We start from the raw sequence: 12,857 nt of genomic DNA on the forward strand, positions 1-12,857 counted from the left end.
TGTAGTATACATCTAAAAAGTACTGGAAGGATTGGGATTTTTATATAGAAGTAATTTACAAATCTGTTTAACTTTCTGGCACCAGTTGATTTAAAATAATTTTTTTTCCAGTGGAGTACCCCTTTAAAGGGGTATTCCAGGCAAAAACTTTTATATATATATATATATATATATATATATATATATATCAACTGGCTCCGGAAAGTTAAACAGATTTGTAAATTACTTCTATTAAAAAAATCTTAATCCTTCCAATAGTTATTAGCTTCTGAAGTTTTCTGTCTAACTGCTCAATGATGATGTCACGTCCCGGGAGCTGTGCATGATGGGAGAATATCCCCATAGGAACTGCACAGCTCCCGGGACGTGAGTCATCAGAGAGCAGTTAGACAGAAAACAACAACTCAACTTCAGAAGCTAATAACTATTGGAAGGATTAAGATTTTTTAATAGAAGTAATTTACAAATCTGTTTAACTTTCCGGAGTCAGTTGATATATAAAAAAAAGTTTTGGCCTGGAATACCCCTTTAAGGTCTTGTGATCAGTGGGGCCCTCAGGGATCTGTGCTGGGACCCATTTTGTGTAATATCTTCATTATTGATATTACAGAAGGTCTCGATGGTTTTGGTCTTTTTGCTGATGATATGTAACAGGGTTGATGTTCCTGGAGGGATCCGCCAAATGGCAAAGGATTTAGGTAAACTAGACGAATGGTCAGAACTCTGGGAACTAAAATGTAATGTGGATAAGTGCAGATAATGCACCTGGGGCGTAAAAACCCTCGGGCAGAATATAGAACATGTGACACAGTCCTGACCTCAGTATCTGAGAAACAGGTTTTAATGTCATTATCTAAGAGGACATAAAGGCAGACAATGTCATAGAGCAGCTGGAAATGCTAGAAAATGCTTGGGTGTATGGGGAGAGGTATTAGTAGTAGAGGGAAGTGCTAATGGGTGTATAGGGAGAGATATAAGGAGTAGAAAGAGGGAAGTGCTCATGAGTGTATAGGGAGAGGTATTAGCAGTAGAGGGAAGTGCTCATGGGTGTATAGAGAGGTATTAGCAGTAGAGGGAAGTGCTCATGGGTGTATAGGGAGAGGTATTAGCAGTAGAGGGAAGTGCTCATGGGTGTATAGGGAAGTATTAGCAGTAGAGGGAAGTGCTCATGGGTGTATAGGGAGGTATTAGCAGTAGAGGAAAGTGCTCTTGGGTGTATAGGGAGGTATTAGCGGTAGAGGGAAGTGCTCATGGGAGTATAGGGAGAGGTATTAGCAGTAGAAAGAGGGAAGTGCTCATGGGAGTATAGGGAGAGGTGTTAGTAGTAGAGGGAAGTGCTCTTGGGTGTATAGGGAGGTATTAGCAGTAGAGGGAAGTGCTCATGGGAGTATAGGGAGAGGTATTAGCAGTAGAGGAAAGTGCTCATGGGAGTATAGGGAGAGGTATTAGCAGTAGAGGAAAGTGCTCATGGGTGTATAGAGAGGTATTAGCAGTAGAGGGAAGTGCTCATGGGTGTATAGGGAGAGGTAATAGTAGTAGGGGGAGGTGTTCATGGGTGTATAGGGAGAGGTATTAGTAGTAGAGGGAGAGGTATTAGCAGTAGAGGGAGGTGCTCATGCTGCTGTACAGAGCTGCACTGGTGAGACCTCACTTGGAGTATTGTGCCCAGCGATCTCCAGAAGGATAAAGATACATTGTAGAGTTCAGAGAAGATATTAAACGAGTCCATGGACTGAGGAGAAAACTGACCAGAAAGGTTCCAGGATCTTCTCATGTATAGAAGAAAGAGGAGACCGAGGAGATGATAGAAACTTTATCTACATAAAGGGGAACAACAGGGTAAAGGAGGAGAGGAGATTTATATAGGAGAAAAAGTACAAGAGGACATAGTGTTATATAGAGGACATAGTGTTATTATAGAGGGGAAAGGTTTCTGCAGTAATATCAGGAAGTATTACTTTACTGAGAGAGTAGTGGATGCTTGGAATAGCCTTCCTGCAGAAGTGGTCGCTGCAAATACAGTGAAGAAGTGTGAGAGAGAGAGAGCAGGTTTGGAATAGGCATAAGGCTATCCTTCATGTAAGATAGGACCAGGGACTATTTATAGCAGTGATGGCGAACCTATGGCACGTGTGCCACAGCTGGCACGCCAAGCCCCCTCTGAGGGCACGCAGCCATAGTTCGCCAGGTGGGGCAAACTGGGACATCCCTGTGTCCCGGTTACCTTTCTGCGGCCCCACGTTAACTTTAAAAACGCAGGGGCCGCTGGGAGGTAGCGCACGTAGGGACATCACTGACGTCCCGTGCGTGCGCCCATAGGAGCGGAGCTTCGAGGAGGAGGACGTGCGCTGGCCGGCATGGTAAGTTACCAGCTACACCATAGCTTCGGAGCTCCGACCACTGCTCCTCCGGTCCTGGGGCCTACTGCTATGGCCTATAGCAGGTCGTGACCCCTGACCGAAGGGGCGGTGGCAGTACACAGACATACAGCCTCCAGCCATACACTGTATATGGCTGAAGGCTGTATGTCTGTGGGGGAACTATACTGCACCTAATGTGGGGAGACTACAACCTAATGTGTTCCCCCACATTAAGTTGTAGTCCCCCACATTAGGTGCAGTATAATGTGGGGGGAATTACAACCTCATGTGGGGGAACTATACCATCTACCTAATGTGGGGGAACTACAACCTAATGTGGGGGAACATAGTGCCTACCTAATGTGGGGGAACTACAACCTAATGTGGGGGAACATAGTGCCTACCTAATGTGGGGGAACTACAACCTAATGTGGGGGAACATAGTGCCTACCTAATGTGGGGGAACTACAACCTCATGTGGGGGAACATAGTGCCTACCTAATGTGGGGGAACTGCAATTTAATGTGGGGGAACAGTTGTTTTTTTCTAAACTTAAACCTCAGTATTCTGATGTAATTGCTGCGCTGGCACTTTGAGGGGAAAAAAGTTGGCGTTCATTACGGTTTGGGCACTCGGGCTCAAAAAGGTTCCCCATCACTGATTTATAGTATTCAGATTATTGTACAGACTAGATGGGCTGAATGGTTCTTATCTGCCGACACATTATATGTTTTTTTTTTAAATTCGTTTTATTGAAAAGTAAATAACGTTAGACCACAGGCCCATTAAAGTGAACACGAAGCATATCTACAGTACATAGAAAAGGGTCATGAGACCATACATCAAAATACAGAATGCAAGCGACAGGATACTCCAGGTTACATCACATGGTATACATCAAAGTCATAAAACACTACCCAACTGAGGTAGGTAAACTGAAAACAAAATAGAACAAGAAGGCGAACATTCGCCAAAATTAGCAATCGTATACCATCCCGCGAGGAGCACCAATACTATCACTAGTTAGTGGTACCATCAAATAACCCATAATAAATAACCCCGAAAGGCAACCCACGCATCCAAGCAAGAGAAAAAGAATCGACAAACGTACACAGAAAGAGAAACTAAGGTTAGTAGAGACCATAGACAGCAAGCATAGCATCAATGTATCTTACACTGTCCCAGAGGAGGTCACAGAGTACGAGCATTGAGTCAAGGGAGAGGAACACCAACCACCCCACACAGAATAAAATTACCCGGGCACTTCCTATTTTTGTACACTATGTGTGAGAAAGGCAGTGTAGCATTTACCATAGCCTTCCATTGAGTCAGGGTAGGAGAGCCGGGGTCCATCCATTTAAGAGCAATAGCCTTCCTGGCCAAGAACAGAGTTTCCCGCAAAAACATACGTACGTGATGTGTCCATATCTCTTCATCTAAGATACCAAAAAGGCAGATCAAAGGATCAAGAGATAGGGAAGGTTGAGCCAGAGTAGCTAAAAAAGTGAGCACTGCACGCCAGAAAGCTGCGATATAGGGGCAGGCCCAAATCAAATGCCAAAAGTCTGCCCTGGCAGCGCTACAGCGATGACAAGCATTGGAGTCTGAACGACCCATTCTATGGAGCCTTAAAGGAGTGATATAACTATAGTGGATAATGTTCAATTGGATCAATTTATTATTCGCTGCCGGGGACACTAACATGTGGGAGGAAAAAATGTCCTCCCAATCATCTTTAGTCAAATTAGGGATATGGGATTCCCAATGCCGGACCGCCGGTACTGGAGTGCGGGAGTTCTTGGCCTGAATAAGGTGCGTGTACAGGATGGACACCAGCCCCCTGGGACCCTGGGACTTCAGAACTCCAATAAGGGGAAACGCTGATATCAATGGGCTCCCCATTGGGAACTGGGCATTCAGGGTGTGTCGGAGCTGGAGGTATTTAAAAAAACTGTTTCTGGGAAGAGCATGACTGGATTGCAACTGATCAAATGAACAGAGCACATTGTCACGATAAACATGCCCCAAAGTAAGCACCCCCGCGTTCTGCCAGAAGACTGGGTCCAGAGCATCGCCCACTTGAGGAAGTTGAGGATTATGCCATAGAGGGGTATCCTCAGCGATGTCAGTATATCCATATATTCCCTTAACAGCCCACCATACCTTTATGGCCAGCTTATGAAGTTGGAGGTAAGCTCTACCTCCAAGGACAGGACTATCTAGCAGCATCCTAAGGGTCATTATCGGGACAGACCTAGCTAAGGACTGTTCGGAGTCCGGCACCACATCCCCAGAGATCCAGTGCCTGATATACCGAAGTTGACCGGCCAAATAATACAAATACAAATCAGGGAGTGACATTCCCGCCACCAACTTGGGGCGTTGTAACGTGGTTAGCCGAATTTTAGGTCTATTGGGGCCCCAAATAAATGGTGAAAGAAGGGAGTGAAGAGAATCAAAGAAGTGTCTAGGTACAGGCACTGAGGCATGCTCCAGTGCATAAAGGCACTTAGGTAAGACTATGAGTTTAATAAGATTGATACGGCCAGCGACCGACAATGGGAGCGTGGCCCACACCCGGAACTTCGCTTTAACATAAGGAAGTAGAGTGAGTATGTTGGCGGACAGGTCAAGCAAAGGATCTCTGTGAATGTGAACCCCCAAATACTTAAATGAGGAAACCACCGGGAGACCATTCATTACCGGGGGCCAATCCCTAGACAGAAGCGGCATCACTGCAGACTTAGTCCAGTTGATGAGTAGACCAGAGAAATACCCAAAACGGTCCATGAGCGCCATAACATAAGGAAGCATCAATGTAGGGTCAGAGAGGAATAACACCATATCATCGGCATAGAGGCCTATGCGCTCCTCCCGGCCCCCCGTAGACATACCTCGGAAGCCAGGATCCTGCCGAATGCGGAGGGCGAGGGGCTCCACTGCCACCGCAAACAGAAGCGGGGACAAGGGACACCCCTGACGTGTGCCCCGGCCGAGAGCAAACGGGGAAGAACACACACCATTCACCAGGATCTGGGCCTGCGGGCATCTGTACAGGAGGGACACCCATTTTCTAAAGTTAGGACACATTATATGTTTAAAAAGAAGTCAGTATTTTTTTAAATCCTCCTCTTCTGACCCCTCTAACTTTTTTTTTCCTCCCCGCAATGACAGCACCACCTGAGAGACTCCGCCCCCAGGGACAGGAAATGGAGAATGGTTTCCTGTCCCTTGGGAAGCCTAGGAGAAGAGTCCCTCTCTTAGGGGGGGCTCCATAAATCTAATCATGGCTGGGGGATTCCTGTAGGCTGGTGCCCTCGGTGCAGGTGGCATTGGTTTCCCCCTATGGACCCTGGTTGGGGGCTCCCTGCCAGCTCACTAGTCTCTCCATTCAAAATTCCTGCCCCACTCCCCGAGCGGGGCGTCTACTGCATACCTTTAATGTTCGGAGCAGTTGCGGTGAGTGGCGGAATGTTTCCAGGGGGCAGCGCAGAATTGAGGAGTCCAGGGGAAGGCTGCGGCCTACAGGGGGTGTGTGGATCATGTCGCTTCCACGGAAGTAACGTCAAGGAGCGCAGGCCGGAGGTCAGAGGCGGCAGATGTGATGATGTCACACGCTGACCTCCGGCATGCAAGGGGCGGCACTTTTAAAAATCTAAGTGGCATCATGAGCTCTGGTGAAGTCCCGAAGCGCGCTCCATCTGACTCCGCTTCAAAGATGCCTATGGTACCGATGGTCCTGAGTGACTGTATCTTTTTGGTTTATTTCAGTGTATATTTTAATTGCGGTCTTTTTGGTTGTTTTTTGAAAAAGGTGATGATGCACCTAAAAGGCCACCAAAAAGATGAAAAACCGCAAATGTAATATTTTTGTAAAGAAAAATGAAAAATCTTCATCAATCCTGCATTAACAAATTGATTTCTACTAAAGTTCCAACCCTGGTACCGTCACTACTGGCGCAAATGCAGGATCTTATTAGGAAGGAAATTCAAGCTTCTATCCAAAATATCTCTTCTATCCAAAGTACAGTGGTTCCGCAACATACGATGGTAATTCGTTCCAAATGGACCATCATTTGTTGAAACCATCGTATGTCGCAATGTTAAATATAGGAAGGTATACTCACCTGTCCCCGCCGCTCCGGACCATCACCGCTGCCCTGGATGTTGCCGTCCATTGCTGTCGCCACGTCCCCGTGGTGTCCCCGCCGCTCCAGACCGTCTCCGCTGCCTGGGATCGTCGTTCCTTATTGCTGTCATCACGTCGCTACGCACGCTGCTCCTATTGGATGACGGCGTGCGCGGCGACGTGATGACGATGATGGAGAGCGCCGGCCATGCAGGGGATCCCGAAGAGGACGCTCCGGAGCCCCGAGGACAGGTAAGTGATCGTCACCAGACCTCACGGGGCACCTTAAATGGCTATCCGGTGGTGGCTGAAGCAGTCTGCGCTGGAGGATAGCCGTTTATGCGATGGCCCCGACATACAAAAGCATCGTATGTTGATGCTGCCTTCAACATGCGATGGCCTCTGAGAGTGATCGTATGCTGAAATGATCGTACGTCGGGGCCATCGTAGGTCGGGGGGGGGGGGGGGTCACTGTATCTCCTCCTGTTACTGCTGATATTACTAATAATCCAGTGACCGTTCCTCTGTCTGATTCGTCGGAGGAGGGGCTTATTGTGCCAGGTGTGTCGGAATCAGGGGAGGAGTCAGAAGAGGATACTTCAGGGAAGGCTGTATTCCCATTTGTAGGTACTGACCAATTGATAAAAGCTGTAGGGTCCGCTATGGACATAGAGGAACCAAGGGAACCTAAGTCCATCCAGGACATTATGTTTGAAAGCCTGGACACTAAAAAACGTAGAGTTTTCCCTATTCATGAGACCATCTCCAGAGTTATTTTAAAGGGGTACTCCAGCGCTAAGACATCTTATCCCCTATCCAAAGGATAGGGGATAAGATGCCTGATTGCGGGGGTCCCACCGCTGGGGACGCCCGTGATCTTCCACGTCGCACCCCGTTACAATCAGTCCCCGAAGCATGTTCTGATGACTGGCGATCACAGGCCTGGAGCATTGTGACGTCACAGCCCCGCCCCGTGTGACATTATGCTCCGCCCCCTCAATGCAAGCCTATGGGAGGGGGCGTGACAGCTGTCACGCCCCCTCCTATAGGCTTGCATTGAGGGGGCGGAGCGTTACGTCACACGGGGGCGGGTCCGTGACGTCACAATGCTCCAGGCCTGTGATCGCCAGTCATCAGCTGACAGCTGTCACGCCCCCTCCCATAGGTTTGCCGTGATCGCCAGTCATCAAAACACGCTCCGGGGACTGATGGTAACGGGGTGCAAGATCACGGGTCCCCAGCGGTGGGACCCCCGCGATCAGGCATCTTATCCCCCATCCTTTGGATAGGGGATTAGATGTCTTAGCGCCGGAGTACCCCTTTAAGGGAGTGGAACCCTGATTTAAAAAAAAAACTACATTCCAGAAGCTATTAAAAGAACATATCCTTTGGCTGACTCTGTCACAAAAAATTGGGATCACCCCCCAAAAATTTATGTGGCTATTTCCAGATTTCTAAAAAAAAAAAAAGGTTCACTCACATTTGAGGATCTTGGTACCCTCAAAAATCCCATGGATAAGAAAATAGATATTTTTCTTAAGAGAACTTGGGAAGTCTCGGGTGCTGTCCTAAAACCCAACATTGCAGGGACCATCGTAGCTGGGTCCATTATTCTCTGGCTGGATCAATTAACATCTAATATCCAAAATAAAGTCCCTAGAGATCGGCATTCTGCACCCATCCCTACTATACGTAAAGGAGTGGCCTTTCTAGCAGACTCATCCTCGGATGCGTTACGATTATCTGCCCTTACTGTGGCCCTATCTAATTCAGCCAGAAGGGCTCAATGACGGGGTCCTGAGAGTGGTTGGCGGGCTGCATTTTCCAAGTTCTGGACATTGTTCAGAACGGATTAAATTGGGAGTTTTGCAGCCTCCGACCCACTCACTTTGTCATCACAAAAAAAAAAAACTATGTTCGTTGGGCCGGATTTCCCTTCATCAGGAGATAGTTTCAGTTCCTCCAAGTCAGGAATGACAAGCGCAATAAGGCGCAAGCAGGGTTTATTTGCGCCTTTTGGTTCACACATTTCTGCTGATTTTGAGTTGCAATCCACTGATTTTGGCAATACACATGATGTGGACGGGTTTTATGAACTGCGCCTTTTTGGGAAAGTGCAAAAAAGGCGCCAAGCCACTGAAAAGTCTCTAAAACGACACCAGCCCAGACTTAGCTCAGCTTTTCTGTGTATGTGAAGAGTGAAATTTCAGAAAATGTGACCTGCACTAAATTTATTAAATGCTCTGTGACCATTTAATAAATTTGGTTCTCCTACACATTACCAGCACACACACAAAAAGTGTAGCAAAAAATGCTTCACTTACACCTACAATGATAAATGCTTCACTTACACCTACAATGATAAATGCTTCACTTACACCTACAATGATAAATGCTTCACTTACACCTACAATGATAAATGCTTCACTTACACCTACAATGATAAAGGCCTCGCTTACACCTACAATGATAAATGCTTCACTTACACCTACAATGATAAATGCTTCACTTACACCTACAATGATAAATGCTTCACTTACACCTACAATGATAAATGCTTCACTTACACCTACAATGATAAATGTTTCACTTACACCTACAATGATAAATGCTTCACTTACACCTACAGTGATAAATGCTTCACTTACACCCACAATGATAAATGCTTCACTTACACCTACAATGATAAATGTTTCACTTACACCTACAATGATAAATGTCTCACTTACACCTACAGTGATAAATGCTTCACTTACACCTACAATGATAAATGCCTCACTTACACCTACAATGATAAATGTTTCACTTACACCTACAATGATAAATGCTTCACTTACACCTACAATGATAAATGCTTCACTTACTCCTACAATGATAAATGCTTCACTTACACCTACAATGGTAAATGCCTCACTTACACCTACAATGATAAATGCTTCACTTACAATTACAATGATAAATGCTTCACTCACACCTACAATGATAAATGCTTCATTTACACTTATAAAGCATTATAAATGCTTCACTTACACCTACAATGATAAATGCTTCACTTACACCTACAATGATAAATGCTTCACTTACACCTATAATGCATTATAAATGCATCACTTACACCTACAATGATAAATGCTTCACTTACACCTACAATGATAAAGGCCTCGCTTACACCTACAATGATAAATGCTTCACTTACACCTACAATGATAAATGCTTCACTTACACCTACAATGATAAATGCTTCACTTACACCTACAATGATAAATGCTTCACTTACACCTACAATGATAAATGTTTCACTTACACCTACAATGATAAATGCTTCACTTACACCTACAGTGATAAATGCTTCACTTACACCTACAATGATAAATGCTTCACTTACACCTACAATGATAAATGTTTCACTTACACCTACAATGATAAATGTCTCACTTACACCTACAGTGATAAATGCTTCACTTACACCTACAATGATAAATGCCTCACTTACACCTACAATGATAAATGCTTCACTCACACCTACAATGATAAATGCTTCATTTACACTTATAAAGCATTATAAATGCTTCACTTACACCTACAATGATAAATGCTTCACTTACACCTACAATGATAAATGCTTCACTTACACCTATAATGCATTATAAATGCATCACTTACACCTACAATGATAAATGCTTCACTTACACCTACAATGATAAATGTTTTACTTACACCTACAATGATAAATGCCTCACTTACACCTACAATAATAAATGCTTCACTTACACCTACAATGATAAATGCTTCACTTACACCTACAATGATAAATGCTTCACTTACACCTGCACTGATAAATGCTTCATTTACACCTATAATGCATTATAATTGCTTCACTTACACCTAAAATGATAAATGCTTCACTTACACCTACAATGATAAATGCCTCACTTACACCTACAATGATAAATGCTTCACTTACAATTACAATGATAAATCCTTCACTTACACCTACAATGATAAATGCTTCATTTACACCTATAATGCATTATAAATGCTTCACTTACACCTACAATGATAAATGCTTCACTTACACCTACAATGATAAATGCTTTACTTACACCTACAATGATAAATGCCTCACTTACACCTACAATGATAAATGCTTCACTTACACCTACAATGATAAATGCTTCACTTACACCTATAATGATAAATGCTTCACTTACACCTACAATGATAAATGCTTCACTTACACCTACAATGATAAATGCTTTACTTACACCTACAATGATAAATGCTTCACTTACACCTACAATGATAAATGTTTCACTTACACCTGCAATTATAAATGCCTCACTTACACCTACAATGATAAATGCTTCCCTTACACCTACAATGATAAATGCTTCACTTACACCTACAATGGTAAATGCTTCACTTACACCTACAATGATAAATGCTTCACTTACACCTACAATGATAAATGCTTCACTTACACCTACAATGATAAATGCTTCACTTACACCTATAATGCATTATAAATGCATCACTTACACCTACAATGATAAATGCTTCACTTACACCTACAATGATAAATGCTTCACTTACACCTATAATGCATTATAAATGCATCACTTACACCTACAATGATAAATGCTTCACTTACACCTACAATGATAAATGTTTTACTTACACCTACAATGATAAATGCCTCACTTACACCTACAATAATAAATGCTTCACTTACACCTACAATGATAAATGCTTCACTTACACCTACAATGATAAATGCTTCACTTACACCTGCACTGATAAATGCTTCATTTACACCTATAATGCATTATAATTGCTTCACTTACACCTACAATGATAAATGCTTCACTTACACCTACAATGATAAATGCCTCACTTACACCTACAATGATAAATGCTTCACTTACAATTACAATGATAAATCCTTCACTTACACCTACAATGATAAATGCTTCATTTACACCTATAATGCATTATAAATGCTTCACTTACACCTACAATGATAAATGCTTCACTTACACCTACAATGATAAATGCTTTACTTACACCTACAATGATAAATGCCTCACTTACACCTACAATGATAAATGCTTCACTTACACCTACAATGATAAATGCTTCACTTACACCTATAATGATAAATGCTTCACTTACACCTACAATGATAAATGCTTCACTTACACCTACAATGATAAATGCTTTACTTACACCTACAATGATAAATGCTTCACTTACACCTACAATGATAAATGTTTCACTTACACCTGCAATTATAAATGCCTCACTTACACCTACAATGATAAATGCTTCCCTTACACCTACAATGATAAATGCTTCACTTACACCTACAATGGTAAATGCTTCACTTACACCTACAATGATAAATGCTTCACTTACACCTACAATGATAAATGCTTCACTTACACCTACAATGATAAATGCTTCACTTACACCTGCAATGATAAATGCCGGCCAGGGTTTCTATTCCACTCTTTTTCTTGTCTAAAAAAAAACAACAACACTTTATGGGTAATAATAAATCGAAAGCCCCTAAACAAATATATAAAATACCAAAAATTCCTAAGGATAGCTGTTCATCTAAACTCTCAGCTAGAGGAAAAATATGAATTGGGTGGCTGCACACTAATATAAATACGTTGAGTCTAGACCGAGGTACTGAGTTGCACTATACCCAAAAGTGCCAAAAAAAATAAAAATTCAGACCACAAGGTGTAAACTTATAACTTATTAACCCCTTAAGGACGCAGGGTTTTTCCGTTTTTGCATTTTCATTTTTTCCTCATCACCTTCTAAAAATCATAACGCTTTCAATTTTGTACATAAAATTCCACATTATGGCTTATTTTTTGCACCACCAATTCTACTTTGCAGTGACATTCGTCATTTTACCAAAACATCCACAGCGAAATGGAAAAAAAATTCATTGTGCGACAAAATTGAAGAAAAAATGTCATTTTGTAACTTTAGGGGGCTTCCGTTTCTGCACAGTACATTTTTCGGCAAAAATGACCCCTTCTCTTTATTCTATAGGTCCATACGATTAAAATGATCCCCTACTTATATAGGTGATTTTGTCGTACTTCGGAAAAAATCATAACTACATGCAGGAAAATGTATACGTTAAAAATTCTCATCTTCTGACCCCTATAACTTTTTAATTTTTCCGCGTACAGGGCGGTATGAGGGCAAATTTTTTGCACCGTGATCTGAAGTTTTTATCAGTACCATTTTTTTGCATTGATCGGACTTTTTGACCACTTTTTATAAATTTTTTTCATGATATAAAAAATGAACAAAAATACGCTATTTTGGACTTTGGAATTTTTGCG

The 12,857-nt window shown here is 42.9% G+C and overlaps 1 protein-coding gene across 1 annotated transcript in view; it reads right to left on the minus strand.

Moving 5' to 3' along the window:
• Positions 1-12,857, minus strand: part of LOC130303350 (oocyte zinc finger protein XlCOF7.1-like) — a 197,817-nt gene that overhangs the window by 125,158 nt on the left and 59,802 nt on the right. The window lies entirely within an intron of this gene.

The sequence above is a fragment of the Hyla sarda genome, chromosome 1 (assembly GCF_029499605.1).
Source record: "Hyla sarda isolate aHylSar1 chromosome 1, aHylSar1.hap1, whole genome shotgun sequence".
NCBI lineage: Eukaryota > Metazoa > Chordata > Amphibia > Anura > Hylidae > Hyla > Hyla sarda.